Source organism: Bos grunniens, chromosome X (assembly GCF_055505025.1).
Source record: "Bos grunniens cultivar Pamir isolate PY7600 chromosome X, Bosgru_T2T1.0, whole genome shotgun sequence".
NCBI classification, from domain to species: domain Eukaryota; kingdom Metazoa; phylum Chordata; class Mammalia; order Artiodactyla; family Bovidae; genus Bos; species Bos grunniens.
The window spans coordinates 126,455,085-126,467,915 of record NC_141194.1 but is presented as its reverse complement, the minus strand read 5'-3'; positions in this window follow the sequence as shown (position 1 = coordinate 126,467,915).

The following is a 12,831-nucleotide window of genomic DNA, read 5'->3' as shown; positions in this document are numbered from 1 at the left end:
ATTTTATTTTATTTTTAAACTTTACAATATTGTATTAGTTTTGCCAAATATTGAAATGAATCCGCCACAGGTATACACGTGTTCCCCATCCTGAAACCTCCTCCCTCCTCCCTCCCCATACCCGCCCTCTGGGTCGTCCCAGTGCACCAGCCCCAAGCATCCAGTATCGTGCATCGAACCTGGACTGGTGACTCGTTTCATACATGATATTATACATGTTTCAATGCCATTCTCCCAAATCTCCCCACCCTCTCCCTCTCCCTCTCCCACAGAGTCCATAAGACTGATCTACACATCAGTGTCTCTTTTGCTGTCTCGTACACAGGGTTATTGTTACCATTTTTCTAAATTCCATATATATGCATTAGTATACTGTATTGGTGTTTTTCTTTCTGGCTTACTTCACTCTGTATAAGAGGTTCCAGTTTCATCCGTCTCATTAGAACTGATTCAAATGTATTCTTTTTAATGGCTGAGTAATACTCCATTGTATATATGTACCACTGCTTTCTTATCCATTCATCTGCTGATGGGCATCTAGGTTGCTTCCATGTCCTGGCTATTATAAACAGTGCTGCGATGAACATTGGGGTACACGTGTCTCTTTCAATTCTGGTTTCGCCCAGCAGTGGGATTGCTGGGTCGTATGGCAGTTCTATTTCTATTTTAAGGAATCTCCACACTGTTCTCCATAGTGGCTGTACTAGTTTGCATTCCCACCAACAGTGTAAGAGGGTTCCCTTTTCTCCACATCCTCTCCAGCATTTATTGCTTGTAGACTTTTGGATAGCAGCCATTCTGACTGGGGTGAAATGGTACCTCATTGTGGTTGGATTTGCATTTCTCTGATAATGAATGATGTTGAGCATCTTTTCATGTGTTTGTTAGCCATCTATATGTCTTCTTTGGAGAAATGTCTATTTAGTTCTTTGGCCCACTTTTTGATTGGGTCGTTTATTTTTCTGGAAGTGAGCTGCAGGAGTTGCTTGTATATTTTTGAGATTAATTCTTTGTCAGTTGCTTTATTTGCTATTATTTTCTGCCATTTTGAAGGCTGTCTTTTCACCTTGCTTATAGTTTCCTTTATTGTACAGAAGCTTTTAAGTTTAATTAGGTATCATTTGTTTATTTTTGCTTTTATTTCCAATATTCTGGGAGGTGTGTCATAGAGGATCCTACTGTGATTTATGTAAGGGAGTGCTTTGAATATGTTCTCCTCTAGGAATTTTATAGTTTCTAGTCCTGCATTTGAATCTTTAATCCATTTTGAGTTTATTTTTGTGTATGGTGTTAGAAAGTGTTCTAGTTTCATTCTATTACAAGTGGTTGACCAGTTTTCCCAGCACCACTTGTTGAAGAGATTGTCTTTAAAAATAGGGTTTTTTTTAAAGAAAGGTTATAGGCTATAAAATGAAAGTTAAAGGAGTAATAAAGAATCAAAATTTTTAAAACTCTAAACATGATAATAGTAAAAATATATCTAGGTATTTCTCTAGAACTGTTGTGGGCAGTGTGGGGTCAGTTCAGTGTCAGATAATCCCTTATTCTGGCTTGTACTTGTTCTCAAAAGGTCTATAGGTGCCTCTCAAGTGCACAGTCTCGGCATTAACTGCAGGGTTTTAATCTGTTGCACCTGTCACTTCCAGAGTGGTTCCCCCTTTGTTTATTTTGGCTTCCTCTGTTTGCAAGTCTCTTCCATGTCTAATTTCTGCCCTGATGCAAGGGGGCGAAGGTGGCCACTTATTTAGGCTCACTTGTTTAGTTGTGTTGTGGGGAGGGAGGGACACTGCAAACAAATACCACTGGCATGTGTGGGGAGTGCTTGCAGTGGATGGACCACACTGGGTTTGCCACAGCCCAAGGCGGCATGTCCTTCCTGGGTCCACCCTGCTCAGGCTCCAGGGTGCTCTGCAAGGGAATTGTCCCAAGTGGGCCCTGTGTTTTATTCACTTCCCAGGTCTAAGCCACTCAGGTCCTCAGGTGCTCCACAAGGCCACAGACCCAGAAGGGCTGTGAGTTTTATGCCCTTCCCTGGTCCAACCCACTCAGGATACTGGGTGCTTGGCGAGCACCCGGTGGGCCATGAATTTTATGCACTTCCCCGGTCTGGCTGCTTGGTTTCCCAGGTGAGGGTACAGTTCCAGGTATGCTGTGTGACTCCTCTGGGGAGCTGATCTCAGGCCGTGACACTCCTGGCAGATGTGAACTGCCCAGGATCCCAGGAAGACACGGTTAGCAACTGGGAGCCTGCTCACAGTTTGGTGGAAGCTGCAGTCTCTGGGGCCAAGAGGGCAGCAGCCCCTTGCCCTCTGGCTCTGGCTGTCACACAGCTGCCTCTCTGGCTCTGGGGAGGGAAGGCCCTAAACAGCAACGGGCTTGTTCTCCTTGTTCTCTAGGGCACAACCCTTTGTTCTCTGAGCATGCCAGGAGTCACCGTATGGCATTAGAGCCTTTCGTAGGAAAGGTCGTTTTTTTGTTTTTTTTTTTTCTTGTCTCATTCGCAATCCCAAGGTTTGGGTTTTTATGTCGCATTAACTCCCTCAGATTGTCCTCAGGTCATTCAAGTCTGGTCCTTACCCTAAGGACCGATGAATCAGCCCATGCTTCCCTGCCCAGGCCCCACTCACTGCTGCCAGATGTGAACTTCTGAGCTGCTTCTCCACAAATATTCGTGGTTAGGCATGTATTCTATGGGCTTTTTTTTTTTTTCCAGTTATGTTACCCTCTGAGATCCCAAAGCTCCCCACTGACGTGCCCATGAGAGGGTTTTCTGTTGTGTGTAAACTTCTCCTTCTTCACCCCTCCCTCCCCAGGATGGGTCTCTGTTCCTAAATCCTTTGTTTCTGTTTTTGTCTTTTATATTTTGTCCTACCTCCTTTTGAAAAGATTGGGCTGCCTTTCTGGGTGCCTGGTGTCCTCCACCAGCATTCAGAAGTTGTTTTGTAGAAGTTGCTCAACATTCAAATGATCTTTTGATGAATTTGAGGGGAATAAAGTGGTCTCCCTGGCCTATTCCTCTGCCGCCTTGGGACCTCCCCCCTCAAAAAATTCATAAAATAAATAATATTTAGATCTACATTCTCACCCCTGGGACAAAGGCACCTGAGCCATTCACATTCAGTCAGTCTCGTCCAACCCTTTGTGACCCCATGGACTGTAGACCCAAGGCTCCTCTGTCCATGGGATTCCCCAGGCAAGAACACTGGAGTGAGTTGCCATTTCCTCCTCCAAGGGATCTTCTTCACCCAGGGATCGAACCTGCATCTCCTACACAATAGGCAGATTCTTTACCACTGAGCAACCTGTGAGCTTCCTCAAAGCCACCAGAGGAGTCCTCCTATTGTACACTCCTGTCCAGTCCATCTTCCTGCTGCTTCCTACTATGGTGAGGCTTTCTTTTTTGTGTGTAAATTATGTTTTATTGAAAGTATCTTTCATTCATTGCAGATGCTTTCTGTGTTATGCCACGTGTTTTAACATCAAAGGTTAAATTATTTTTTACATGCAAGGAGTGGAAATAGTTTTCCCCACATGGGATTACTGATTATAAGATGATGACACATCACATGGGTTGTGTGTTTTTAAATTGAATAGCTAGCTAACTGTCTTAATTATATTTCCTCCCAAACCACGAACTGAGTAGTAACTGAACACATTCAAAGCTGAGAGGATAAAAAATGCAAAAACCAGTCCTCAGATCCAGTTACCAGAGCCCTGCTACATACTGGCTAATCAATACCAGGGAGATTGAAGACATTCTGATAACACCACTTGGAGCATTTATCTCAAGTAAGATAAGGCTTTTTTTTTTTTTTTAGTAAATCATAATAATAAAGACCAGAACTTTGGTGCTTAGAAGAATAAAGACCAGAACTTTGATGCTGAGAAGGTCAAACTTAGATTAATTTTAAATGAGAACCGTCTAATAAGCTCAATCTGTTTGTTACAGCAGCACCCACAGTGAACAGAGGAACACAAATAGACTGGAAAAAGATGCTACTGACCAGTGAGAGGAGTAGGTTGTCTCTACTATGGAGCAAATCAGCAATGCCCTGGAGTGACCCTACCCCTACTGTTAGTTCCTGTCTCTAGAGACCCAGGGAATACATTTCAGCACCAACTTTAGTGATGGCACAGAGGATAGGAGAGAATTGCTGCCTCTGCCAGTACTCCTACCTCCCTAAATAGAGATGTACTACTTTTCTGGCTGGTCTTGACAATTAGGTCTGGCTCCACTTTCTTCACAAGTCCCTAGGCTAACCAGTATTGAATTTTTCCAACAACAGGTCCTGAAAAATTGACTATTGTGCATGCTCTGTACACGTAACTATCGCTGTGTGCTATGTGTACCAGAAGACTGGAACTCACAGACTGGGTTCCCTCAGCCTCTGGCTGGTGGTTGGGTTTGGTCAACGGTAAGCAACTTCATGAATTCCAAGGATGGGGGAGGGGAGAGGCCAAAGTGTTTAATCCCTACCACAACCCTGAATTGTCATTATTGTCACCAGACCAAACTTGGGTCCATTCATCCACAGGCAGTCAAGCCAATATACTAACACCAGGTTGTGGTGAAGGAAAATGCAGCATTTTTCCTAAGGGTTCCAATACAAGGATGACAAGTGCATCCTACTTTAAAACCCTGAATTCCCCAGAAGGCTGCAGCATAGCGCTTTTAAAGGCCAAATGAGGGAGGCATGTGTCAGGGCCTATGATCAGCTTGTGCACAATTCTCTGCTTGGCTGGTGGTGATCAATTCTTAGGCGCCAGAAGGTCTAGGGACTAGTGATCATGATCCTCAAGTAGTTAATTTCTTCCATTTGATTTTGGTGGGTTTAGCATCGGAAAAACTCAGGAAATTTGCATCACATAGAATCATCTAGGTACTTCAGAGAGAAACCAAAGTAAAAGATATGAGGGGGGGGTTATGGCCCCATAGGGTCCTACTCAGTTCCACTGTGTATCTCGCAGTGGCTGTGTCCCTCTGCAATTGTGGCTGCGGGTGAGTGCCCCTTCCTCTATGAATCTGTAATGACAGAAACTAGATCGGTGGTTGATGAGAAGTGGGAAGCAGGAAAGGACAGGAGGAAGAAATTACAAAGGGGCCTGAGAAGACCTGTGGGTGATGGATACATTCACTTGATTGTACTGATTGGTAATTTCAAGTGGGCATACATACTTAAATAGTTATTAAATCATATACTTTAAATATATTCCTTATGTTGTGAGTCAATTTTGCTTCAATAAAAGTGGCTAAAAAAATAAAATGAACATTCTCTTTTATTCCATGCCATATGCACACATTTTTTGGCCAGACCAGGCAAATTCTCTCCTGTGTGCAGACAACTCCAGCGGGCCCACCTGCCTACTCTCTTGGCAGTCCTTTGCACCATGAGCGAGAAGTGCCCAGCCACCACTGAAGCAGGGCAGGGGAAACCAAAAATTATTTTGAAGTGTGTAACAGATCAAAGTGTAAAACTAAAAGAACTCAAAAACAAGGCTTAGGAGGTCTTGGCAACTTTTTAACATGCACAGATTTCTTACATAGCATCAAAAACCATGAACCATAAAGAAAACACTGATAAATTTCATCAAAATTTGAAAGAAAAGTCATCTTTGAAATACTTTGTGATACTTAATGGCAAGCCACAGAGTTGAAAAAAGTACTTTCAAAACATATATCCCTCAAATGCTTGATATCTAGAATATATCAATATAAAGCCCTCTTATTGTTGTTGTTTAGTTGCTAAGTCATGATCGATTCTTTTGCTAACGCACAGACTATAGCCTGCCAGGCTCCTCGTCCATTAGATTTCCCAGGCAGGAATACTGGAGTGGGTTGCCATGGCTTCCTCCAGGGAATCTTCTTGACCCAGGGATCAAACCCATGTCTCCTGCATCAGCAGGCAGATTCTTTACCACTGAGCGACCAGTGAAACCCATAAAGCCCTCTTACAACTCAATAATAAGTAAACAAGCTAATTTGTTAAAGGAGTAAAAGATTTGAATGGATACCCTACAAGAAAATAGATACTGAATGGCAAACACGCACATGAAAAGATACTCAGCATCATTACTTGTAAGGGAAATGCAAAAGAAATCCACAGTGAAATATCAGTACACGAGGGTGGGATGATTTGAGAGAACAGCATTGAAACATGTTTATTACCATATGTAAGGGCTTCCCTGATAGTTCAGTTGGTAAAGAATCCACCTGCAATGTAGGAGACCTGGTTCGATTTTTGAGTCAGGAAGATCCACTGGAGAAGGGAAAGGCTACCCACTCCAGTAATCTGGCCTGGAGAATTCCATGGACTGTATAGTCCAGGGGGTCACAAAGAGTCGGACACAACTGAGCGGACACAACTGAGCGACTTTTCACTTCAGACGGGCTGGGGAGGGAGGTGGGATGGGGTTCAGGGTTGGGGAACACGTATACACCCGTGGCTGATGCGTGTCAGTGTATGGTAAAAACCACCACAATATTGTAAAGTTATTAGCCTCCAATTAAAACAAATTAATTTTTCAAAAAAGAATCAAACTGCCAAGGGTTGTTATTAAATGTATGTCAGTAGGTCAAGCCTACATTCAAGACCGCAATTGTCCAAGGGAGTGAATACCAAGCAGCTGGGATCACTGGGTGAAGACTTAAAGGCTGATTACCATAAGTGAATTGCTCAGTGATTAGTGACATATCTATATAATAGAAAACTACTTAGCAATAAAAAGGAATTAAATATTTACTTGCAACAACAAGGATGAATCTCAAAAATAATATGCTTATATGCACACTACTATATTTAAAATGGGTAAGAAAACAAGGACCTACAGTATAGTACAGAGAATTCTGCTCAATATTATGTAACAACCTAAATGGGAAAAGAATTTGGGGAAAAAATACATGTGTATGTATAACTGAATCACCTTGCTGTACACCGGAAACTAACATAATATTGTAAATCAACTATCAGTTCGGTTCAGTTGCTCAGTCATGTCCGACTCTTTGTGACCCCATGAATCGCAGCACACCAGGCCTCCCTGTCCATCACCAACTCCCAGAGTTCACTCAAACTCATGTTCATCAAGTCAGTGATGCCATCCAGCCATCTCATCCTCTGTTGTCCCCTTCTCCTCCTGCCCCCAATCCCTCCCAGCATCAGAGTCTTTTCCAGTAAGTCAACTCTTCGCATGAGGTGACCAAAGTACTGGAGTTTCAGCTTTAGCATCAGTCCTTCCAATGAACACCCAGGACTGATTTCCTTTAGGATGGACTGGTTGGATCTCCTTGCAGTCCAAGGACTCTCAAGAGTCTTCTCCAACACCACAGTTCAAAAGCATCAATTCTTCAGTGCTCAGCTTTCTTCACAGTCCAACTCTCACATCCATACATGACCACTGGAAAAACCATAGCCTTGACTAGACGGACCTTTGTTGGCAAAGTAATGTCTCTGCTTTTCAATATGCTATCTAGGTTGGACATAACTTTTCTTCCAAGGAGTAAGCGTCTTTTAATTTTATGGCTGCAATCACCATCTGCAGTGATTTTGGAGCCCCAAAAATAAAGTCTGACACTGTTTCCACTGTTTCCCCATTTATGTCCCATGAAGTAATGGGACCAGATGCCATGATCCTCGTTTTCTGAATGTTGAGCTTTAAGCCAACTTTTTCACTCTCCTCTTTCACTTTCATCAAGAGGCTTTTTAGTTCAAATTTAAAAAGATTAAAAAACAAAACAACAAAAAATAATATGCTTAGCACAGGAGGCTAGAGTTCATAGTGTATAATTCCATTTATGTGAAACAGAATAACAAATCTATAATAGCAAAAACAAATGTAGAATGACAGAAAACAGATCAAGGGTGGACTGGGCATGAAGAGAAGGCGTTGTCTGTAGAAAGGAACTTTCTGCTGTGATGGAAATATTCGGTATCTTGATTGTGGCAATAGCTACACAGGGGGATGAATACTTTTAACAGAACTCATCAAAATGTGTTCTTATTAGCACTGCATTTCATTGTATGTTAATTATGCCTCAAACACAGGAAAAGGTGGAAGTAGGGACTCCATCAGGACCCTGGGGCTTAAGGAAAGGCCTGGCAGTGAACTCCCTGGGTGTTATTTTGCCTCTCACATATCCCCAAAAGGGCACTGGAGGAGCCTGCAATCCAGAACCATCAACAAAGAAAAGCTCCAAGAAAAGCTCTTCCCCATAACCAAGGGACTGGGAAAAGGTGGCCTAACAGAGCAGGGCACCTTTTTGCCAATAGTCACCTTCCTCCAAGTCTCTTTTCTGCAGTTTCAGCAGGGCTGGGTGGGGAGCTGGTCTTCAATACCCGCTTCAACCTCCTCATGAAAATAAGAGGGCAGGACTAATCAATCCTTTGCTTTTCTACCCACTGTCAGTAGCCAATTATTATTAGTTTTTAGCTTTTATTTTTAATTAATTTTTATTGGAGTATGGTTGCTTTACAATGTTTTGTTAGTTTCTCAGTGTGCAGCAAAATGAATCAGCTGTACATATAAATGTTGCTGTTGTTTAGTCCCTAATTCATGTCCAACTCTTTTGCAACCCCATGGACTGTAGCCTGTCTAGCTCCTCTGTCCATGGGATTTCCCAGGCAAGAATACTGAAGTTGGTTGCCATTTCCATCTCCAATACATATACATATAACTTTTGTGGATTTGGGTTTCCTTCCCATTTAGGTTACCACAGAGCATTGAGTAGAGTTCCCTGTGCTATACAAGTAGGTTCTCATTAGTTATCTATTTTATACATAGTAGAGTATATATGTCAATCTCAATCTCCCAATTCATCCCACCCCCTTCCCCTCTTTGTATCCATATGTTTGTTCTCTATATCTGTGTCTCTATTTCTGCTTTGCAAATAAGTTCATCTGCATCAGTTTTCTAGATTCCACATATAAGTGATATACAGTATTTGTTTTTCTCGTTCTGACTTGCTTCACTCTGTATGACAGTGTCTAGATCCATCCATGTTTCTTCAAATAGCACATTTCGTTCCTTTTTATGTCAACAGCCAATTCTGTATCTAGCAAATACAACCTTCAGGAATGAAAGTGAAATAAATATATTCTCAGATGAAGGAAATCTAAGAGAGTTGGTTGCCAACAGACCTACCTTTAAAGAATGGCTAAAGGAAATTCATTAACCAGAAAGGAAATTATAACACAACAAGGATGGGTCTTTAGGAAAGAAGAGCGATAAAGTGAGTAAAAGTTAAGGCAAATAGAATACTCCTCATGAATTTTTTAAGATCATGTTTCATCGTTAAAGCAAAAACTGTACCATCATGTGATGTGAGTTCAATGTGCACAGAGGAAATACTTAAGTTATTTCTATTTAAATGTGGGAGGATAGAGGAACCAAAATGGAAGCAAAATTTTTCTACTTGATGAAGTGATTGAAATGATGATACCAGTAAACTGGGATATGTACACATGTATATTGCATTGAAAACTATAAAATAAAACAATAAAATAAACTATATGAAGAGCTATATTCAAACGTAATTTCCAAAAAATGCTTAGGTGTCCTACAAGAAAGCAAGAAAAGGAAAACAGAGTAATGAGAAACAGAAAACAAATAATAAAGCAGCAGACTTAAGCTTAAATATGACATAATTACTTTAAATGTAAATGGTGTAGGAATAACAATTAAAAGAAATCAGCAGAGTAGATTTTTTAAAAACACCACCAAATTCTATGCTGTACACAAGAACCTCACTTCAAATTTTCATGGTGTTTTAAAGATTTATTCATTCTAAGCATAGTTTTATGCTTCTTACACACAACAAAGTAAAATTACTTTATTTTATAACATAAACAATGGTGAACTTGAAAGCAACCAAGCCTGGAACTGTGAAGGATCTTTTGTGCCATCTAGTTTAATGGCCTCATCATGGAAAACTTAGTTTAACAATATCCTAGACCAACAATTAATTTCTAGGTGATGCTAGTATACTTAAGATGGCAGTCGTCTCACTACCCCTCAAGTCTATCCATTCCCTAGGTTGACCAAGGACGGTTGCAGCCCTCTGGTCTTAATTCCAAACCATGCAATAGTACAGTGGTAATTTCATTTCTCTTGGGCCTGGTAAACTTTCAAGTATTTGAACATGCTGTCATATGTCCTTTCCAAGTCTTTGTTCTCTAAACCAGGTGTCCCCCACCTCCGGGATCTAATGCTTAATGATCTGAGGTGGAGCTGATGTGATAATAATAGGAATAAAGTGCACAATAAATGCAATGCATTTGAATCATCCTGAAACCACCCCCCAACACTGTTCCATGGAAACATTGTCTTCCACAGAATCAGTCCTTGGTGCCAAAAAGGTCTGTTGGCAACCAATTCTCTGCTGCTCTAAACCACAAATGTTTCTTTCATCCATTCATCACAAGACATGGATCCAGCTCTTTTATCACCCACATTGCCTTCCTCTGGAAACACTCCAGAAGAATGCTTTTCTTAAAGTCTTAAAACAAATCTTTAAGTATTTAAAAGCATTGAAAGTATACAGAGTTTAATTTCTGACCACAATGGGATCAAACTAGAAATTAATAACAGAAGGATAGCAAGAAAGTCTCCAAATGTGTTGAAAAAAACCACACTTCTAATTAATTCTCCATAATTTCTATATGGTAACAATAAGCATGTAAAAATGTAAACTAATATATATATATATATATATATAATTTATAATTGCTTCAAAGAAAATGAATACCTAAGAACATATTTATTAAACATGTACAGGATCTGAATGCAGAAAATTACACAAATTTTGGTGAAATTTATTAAACATGTACAGGATCTGAATGCAGAAAATCATACCAATTTTGGTGAAAGAAATCAAGGATCTAAATAAATAAATAAAGAGATATACTCATGGGAAATGCCAAATGAGTCATAAGCTGGAATCAAGATTGCCAGAAGAAATATTAACAACCTCAGATATGCAGATGACACCACCCTAATGGCAGAAAGCAATGAGGAACTAAAGAGCCTCTTGGTGAAGGTCAAAGAGGAGAGTGAAAAAGCTGGCTTAAAACTCAACATTCAAAAAACCAAGATCATGGCATCTGGTCCCATCACTTCATGGCAAATAGATGGGGAAAAAATTGCGACAGTGACAGATTTTATTTTCTTGGATTCCAAAATCACTGCAAACAGTGACTGCAGACACAAAATTAAAAGATGCTTGCTCCTTGGAAGAAAAGCTATTGACAAACCTAAACAACATACTAAAAAGCAGAGACATTGCTTTGCCAACAGAGGTCCATATAGTCAACGCTGTGGTTTTTCAGTAGTCATGTACAGATGTGAGAGTTGGACCATAAAAAAGGCTGAGAGCCAAAGAACTGATGCTTTCGAGCTATGATTCTGGAGAAGACTCTTGAAAGTCCCTTGGACTGCAAGGATATCAAACAAGTCAATCCTAAAGGAAATCAATCCTGAATACTCATTGGAAGGACTGATGCTGAAGCTGAAGCTCCAATACTTTGGCTACCTGATGCGAAGAGCTGACTTATTTGGAAAAGACCCTGTTACTTGAAAAGATTTAAGGCAGGAGGAGAAGGGGATGACAGAGGATGAGATGGTTGGATGGCATCACCGATGCAATGGACTTGAGTTTGAGAAAACTCTGGGAGATGGTGAAGGACAGGGAACTTGGCCTGCTGCAGTTCATGGAGTTGCAAAGAGCTGGACATGACTTAGCGACTGAACAGCAACAATAACAACTGTGTTCATGGACTGAAATATTAAACATATAAATGATGTCCATTCTCACCCAAACTGATCTGTAAGTTTAACACTTGCTAGCAAGCATTTTGTACCCATAGACAAGTTTATCCTAAAATTTGTACAGATGAACACCAGCCCTAGAATAGCTAAATAAATGTTGAAGAAGAAAAATAAAGTGTGAGGAATCACTCTAACCAATAGTAACATATACTCTATAGCTACAGTAATCAAAATAGTGTGATATTGGAGAGAGGATGGATAGACACATAGACCAAAGCAACAGAAGAGAGAACATCAAAATAGACCCACAGAAATATGCTCCACTGGTTTTTGACAAAGATGAAAGAAAAAAAATTCAAGGGAGGAGGGATAGCTTTTTTAAACAAACTGTGCTCTAGCAATTGGGCATTTTTAGTCAAAAATTGAACCTGGATTTAAACCTCCAAACCCTACATAAATATGAACTCAAAATGGACCACAGACTTAAATGTGAAATAAAACTTCAAAAAATTTAAAAGAAAACATAGGAGAATATCTTTGAGACCTAAGGCCTGGTAAAAAGTTCTGACATATAATACCAGAGCCATGATCCATAAATAAATTGGACCTCATCAAATCAAAAATTGTGCTGTGAGAAAGCCCTTGTTAACAGAATGAAAATACAAGCTACAGATTGGGTGGAAAAATATTTGCAAACCATCTATCCAACAAAAGAGTCATATCTAGAATATATTATATAGAACTCACGAAACTTAATAATAAAAACAAGCAGTTCAATTAGAACATGACAAGACATTTAGCTAAGGAGGATATATGGGGTTTCCCAGGTGGCGCTAGTTTTAAAGAACCCACTTGCCAATGCAGGAGACATAAGAGATGTGGGTTTGATCCATGGATTCCCTGGAGGAGGGCATGGCAACCCACTCCAGTATTCTTGCCAGGAGAATCCCATGGACAGAGGAGCCTGGCAGGCTACAGTCCATAGGGTCGTGAAGAGTCAGACACAACTGAAGCAACTTAGCATGCATGCACAGACAATATACAGATAGAAAATAAGCACATAAAAAGATTTTC